The 5,988-nt window shown below is 41.0% G+C and overlaps 1 non-coding gene across 1 annotated transcript; it reads left to right on the plus strand.

Moving 5' to 3' along the window:
• The first annotated feature begins 1,102 nt into the window (after positions 1 to 1,102).
• On the plus strand, positions 1,103 to 1,206 carry LOC131508210 (U6 spliceosomal RNA). The gene has a single exon (XR_009259918.1). It is a non-coding gene; the product is annotated as a U6 spliceosomal RNA (small nuclear RNA).
• Positions 1,207 to 5,988: the final 4,782 nt, after the last annotated feature.

The following is a 5,988-nucleotide window of genomic DNA, read 5'->3' on the forward strand; positions in this document are numbered from 1 at the left end:
AGTTGGGTAGCCACTGCTAACCTCCCTTTCCTCAGGAAATGCTAGGCAGCCCTATAAAGAGCAGAGCAGATCCATGTGTGTTGGCATGGAAAATTTCCAACATGTCTCATTAAATGCAAGGAGCAAGATGCAAACTTTATAAAATGTTCCCATTTGTGTGTGTGTGTGTGTGTGTGTGTGTGCTTGAGTGCAGGTAGAGGTGAGTGGATACAACTTGCATAGCAAGTTTCTCAGTGCATATATAAGAAACCTCAGAGGATTCCTTGCAGAGTGGTACTGAGGGTGGAGATAAAGGGCATTTTTACTTTTCATTTTATACCATTAAATTTTTTTGAACTTTATTTTTACCAACTCATGTATTATTTTTATAATTTAAAAAAAAACAAATTTTAAAAGCTCTCTGGAAACCTTTTAAATCAACTTTTGTGATTTTGTGGTTTCTTGAACCCCAAATTGAGGCTAATTTAAGCCTGTCTTCTTGATGAGAAATGTTCCACCTGGATGCCAATTCTTCTATATTTTTCTACCCTGAGACTGCAGGCACAGTTGGATGACTGAGCACCCTGAGGAGTAACTGGCCCCTGTCTTTGGGGGCTCACATTATGAGTTTCCAAATGCAGGCCAAAGAACCAAGCCATAGGAGCAAGAATGGAACATGGCATTCTACTGTAGGCAAACATTAACAGGCAAATCATGACTAAGGACCGAATCCCAGAATCCAAAAACATCTAAGCTGGATCTTTCTACAGAGAAGTAATCCGACATCCAAAGGAGAAAAATTGAAGACCATACTACAGATCTCAGATCTGGGACTCCTGATTCTAAGTCCAGGAGAATTTATACCATGCGATGTTGTCTTTCCAAAGTGGGAAGGATGCTCCCCTCACCCAAACCCCTGAGCCATCCACAAGGAAACAGGAGAATGTTCCTGGCTTGAAGGCTTTAAAGCTGACCAAAGCTAGACACAGTGGACTGAAGAAATAAAGTCCAACCAGAAAAGGCAGAACTGAAATTGAGGAGAAGGCAAATTTTTGTCGCTAATTTAGCTAATCTTGAAGGTGATGAAAATTCGGGAGAGAAGGCACCAAGATAAAGAAACAGAGTGCTGGCTTCAGCAGCACACATACAAAAATTGGAACAATATAGAGATTAGCACAGCCCTTGTGTAAGGATGACATACAAATTCATGAAGTGGCCCATATGAAAGAAAGGAAGAAGAAAGAAGAAAGGAAAGAAATAAAGAAAAGAAAAGAAAAAAAGAAAAGAAAAGAAAAGAAAAAAGAAAAGAAGGAAGGAAGAAAAGAAAGACACAAATCAAAAGATCAAGACAAATTTGTGCTGATAAAGGAAACTGGTGAGAGTAATTTCACCAGTTGCCTTTGGCATCTGCTCTACATACCTGGGAGGAATTAACTTCTCAACTAGTTATACATGTTGTAAACTTTGTGGTAACTGTGAAGCAGAAGAATTAGCATAGGTGGAGAATGAACTTTCCATCTAAGTGAATTGTCTGAAGGATGGAAGGTCTTTTTTTCAATTCTGGTACTTCTATGTATTTTTACAATGCTTATGGAAATCTTTATAAAAAGAACTATATGTCCCCCAGTCTTGTTAAACAGAATCTGCTGCACACCATTTAACCTTTTCCTCAAGTTTTTATTTATTTCTTTGTTTTTACATCCGAAAAAGAAATCCTTTTTCTGGGTTTTTGTACAGAGAGGCCCTTGGAACTGTTAAGGTATAATGGTTCTGCCCCCTTGTTTTCTGTTCATTACATTTGTATTCTGTATAGGTTTTACAAAGCACTATTAGATCAGAAGGAATATGTTCCATTCTAGGAACAGTGAGGAATAAGATGTGGGGGGCAGGGTGGCACAAGGAAAAAGGATATATGAAGAGGTAGAGTATTTTCTCTTTTGACTCTACTTCTGAATTATTCCATTTCTTTTTTTTCCTCCTTTACAAGTAAGTTATTTTTACAATAGACAAGTTTGTTATTTTTGCATAAAGCAAATAATAGAACAGGTAAGTAAAACTGAGAAAATAGCACCCTGATACAGGTCCTGCATCTGATAGGAATCCAAGGGTATTTGGGATTGTTATTATTGCCATTTACAGATGAAAAAACTGAGGTCCCAGAGAGGTTCAACAGACTTGTCTAATGCCGCACAGGGAATTAGCGGTAGAACCTGAGTGTGAAACTGGGTGCTCTTGTTCCTAGGCCACCATACCCTCCACCTGGCAATGTAAGCCCCTGCTGAAATGTAGCCTATCCTGAGTTCCAACCTCAGAATGTTCTTCACTGAGAGTCAGTCAATCCATCTGTCTATCTTTTTTTCCCTACTCTCATTATACCTTGTCCTAGCAATCTCTGCTCCCTTCTAAGTTGCTGTTTTTACTGTATCATGGGCTTGAAAGTCAAACCTCAACTCCATACAAAACATGCTATAGTAGAAGAGGAATAAAAATCTCTCCGTATGCAGTATTGAGACATTTCCTCTGATAAAGGCATGAGCCTTAGTCCATGGTCAGGGGGAAGCCCCTTCCCTTCCTTCCTCATTCCTACCCATGTTCCAGGTAGCTGATATAAACTCTATGATGTACATAGAGTCTGCACATCTGTAGCCAGAGTACTGAAAAGCAAACCTAGATGAGAGTGTATAGCTTCTGTGATGATCTTAACCAGTATAAAAGAGAATTAAGAAAGATAGAAAGGAATAAAGGAGGCAAGATGTGATTTAGGGAAACTTTGTTTCCAAGATTAAGTCTTAAGAGCAGATGTGACATTAGTCAGAGACCTAGACAGGTGACATGGGCAAACAGCATTGGGGCAGTGGGGAAAACTCTGGTGTTCATTCCCTATAATCTATATCAGACCCCTAGGCTACACCTAACCAGCAGACAATCCAAGTAAAAATAATGTACTGTTCTAAAATATGGTTTCTAGGAAGGCCTTTATTTAGCTCTCTTTTCAAAATATTGTCACCTCCAAGTCCCTCCTGCATACAAATTCTGGAATCCCCAGCATTCATGAAATCTGCCGGTCAGTCCTATTTTCCCAGCCGCTCTCAGATGGAGTCCTCCCCAAGGACAAGTCAAGACATGATGGGTTAAGGCTGCCCAAAGGTTTCCTGATACAGGAGGGAACTTACTTCTTACCTTGCCCTCCAGTGCACCACTCCTCCAGCAAATAAACACCAGAACCTATGGAAGTCAATCAATCCTCCCTTGTGATCTGACTCACAGACATGTATCTGACATCGGCACACAAACATACACACACACATGCGCATGCCCTTTAACCCATGGAAAAGAAAGGCATCTGTGTAATCCGTGGAGCCAATTTCTCCATGTTACAGTGGTATTCACAAGGAGTGGGACTGATAGGAAATGCCTGTGTGCTATGCAGTTAAAAAGATAAAATGACCGGTAAGGTTGGTAATAACCATCCCTGTGAAGAGAGACGAGCAACACTGAAGCCATCATGCTAGGAAAAAGGAATGATTGTTCATATCTTCTTATATTTACTGTCCCCACTGGTCACAGGAACCTCAGACACACTTGGTAATCTACCCTGAGCTCAGCTGAGGCTGGTCAGAAAAAGAATGGAGCCAAGCAGAGATGGGTTTATTTCAGTTCAGGCAGGGATCCAGTCCAGTATTGGGCAGTGTGTCATCGTGGTTCCCAAGCCAGTATGCTTCAGAACTACCCAGGGGACTTTCATACAAAGACATATCCTAGGGCTCCAGTCATACTTGCAGAATCAGAATCAGATGTCTGTGATGTTTTTTAAGCTCCCCAGGTGATTCTGCTGCAGCTTGTCCAGGGACTGGCATTTGGAAACCATGGCAGTGGGGGATATAATAGAAGTATAAGATACAGTTTGTCCTTATGGAACTTATATAAGCAAAAGAGATTAGATTCATTCATAGGAAAGAGATATAATTATTCCCTCATCAATGTTCAAATAGTGCTTTTACACATATCTCTATAGTGCTTTTGTTTCCTTGGGTTGGAAATGTTTGTTAGTCTCTCTCCTTTACAAGCATTCTGTGAACTATTTGAAGCAGGGCTGTGTTTATTCACTGTGGATACATTTAATCACAAAATCATCTAACCACTCACTCATCCCATTATTTCAACAAATATTGAATCTCCAGGGTGCCAGGCGCTGTTCTAGGTGCTGGCAAGCTAGCAGACTGACAAGTAACTTCCTGGAATTTGCATTCTGGAGGGGTAGGGGTGGGGAGCAATAAAATAAACCAATGAATAAGATGAATGCTACAAAGAAAATAAAACAAAGCCATGGGAAAGAGATGAACCAGGAGGGAACATTTAATAATACAGTCATGGGAGGCTTCTCTAAGTCCATAACATTCGAGTTAAACCCCAAATGATGACACAGTGTTAGTGGCATGAACATCTGGAAAGAGCACCCAAGGCAGAAACAGAAAGTATAAAGTCTTGCCTGCGGGAATGAACTGGGGACTGCAGAAATGGAGAGCAGGTGGGGAAGGCTGATCCCAGTGGCTAGCAGGAGAGAGCAGGATGTGGCTGGAGAAGTGGGCAGAGAACAAACAACAAGCAGTCTTATAAGCCATAGGGAGAGGGGGTTTACTTTATCTTATATTTCTGTTTGATTCTAAGTGTAATAGAGAACCACTGGGTGGTTTTAACCAAGGTGATTAAATAATACGATCTGACTTCCTCCTTTAAAATTCACTGAGTTTTGTGGAGAATGGGTTGCATAGAAGCAAGAAGGGAAGTGGGAAACCAGTTTCAGAAGAATAGACAGGAGACAGTGGGTAAGGCAGAAGGAGTGGTGTGTAAAGAAGCAGCTGGAACAACACACATTTTGGAGTGAAGAGAAAGGAATCAGGGATGACTCCTAGATTAATGAATAAGCCCAATATCTGGACTACAATAATAAACATTCAGTGAATGATTACTGATTGGGTAAATAAATATAAAACAACTCAACACCAGCATCTCAAACATAATCACATGCCAGCATGTCTGGTGCAGACAAAGTACCCTGTACCGTCTAGAAAGATGTCAGTGTGGATTCAAATTGTCTAGGTAGTGGGATTTGAAATTTGTCTCAAAGATGAGTAATATTGGGATACAGAAGCAAACACTGATGCAGATTGTAGACCAGAACATAAAAATAAACCTGATATGTTTTGGGGGGCAGGCTATTTCTTTTCTTTTTCTTTTTTTCTTTTTTGGCTCTAGGACTTCTTAAGAGGTGGGAGGTTCAGGGGAAGGATAAAGACAACTGTGTTGGCAAAGCAGAGGATAGAGATACAGTTGGTTGAATATAAAAACAGAAGAATATGAAGCCTCTTGAAAACCAGGCAGTAGTTTGGATTCAAAAAGCAACAGAGATCCATCATGGGTTCTTGTCTAGGGAAGCAGTGTGCTGGCAGCAAGTGATTTATGTCTTGAATTTAGATGGCCTGGGGCTGGAAGTCAGTGACACAACACTGTGAGGCAGCAGATCAGATAGAATTACAGTAATCTAAGCCCTGGGCTCAGCAAACTATCCTCTCTGTAAAAACAAAATAAAACAAACAAAAAAAAAAGCAAATAAACAACTGCAATGTTCCAAGACTGGGCTCCAACTCAGAATACATACAAACATTGCAGAGGTTCTTGGAGCTTACCGGGAGGTGGGAGAGGGGGGCAGCACAGTAGAAGAAGTGGGAGGTGGTCAGTGGGAGAAAGTAAGTTAGCCCTGACTCAATAAAGCAGACTCACTAAAGCTTGAAGAAGACACAGAAGTTTTTAGCTGCAGGTGGCTGCGTGTCCTGGGCCAATTTGTTTATTTTCTTTCTTCAGATTCCAAATCTAAGTAGAATTCTTGGTCCTTCCCAGCACATTGCAGCTTCCATGAGTGGGTCATGTCTATTGGGAACATCCTCCTTGGTGATCAGAGATTCAGAGACCAGCCATGACCCAACCCCAGCCTCCCACTCAGTAGAGAGT

Source organism: Neofelis nebulosa, chromosome 3 (assembly GCF_028018385.1).
Source record: "Neofelis nebulosa isolate mNeoNeb1 chromosome 3, mNeoNeb1.pri, whole genome shotgun sequence".
Lineage (NCBI taxonomy): Eukaryota > Metazoa > Chordata > Mammalia > Carnivora > Felidae > Neofelis > Neofelis nebulosa.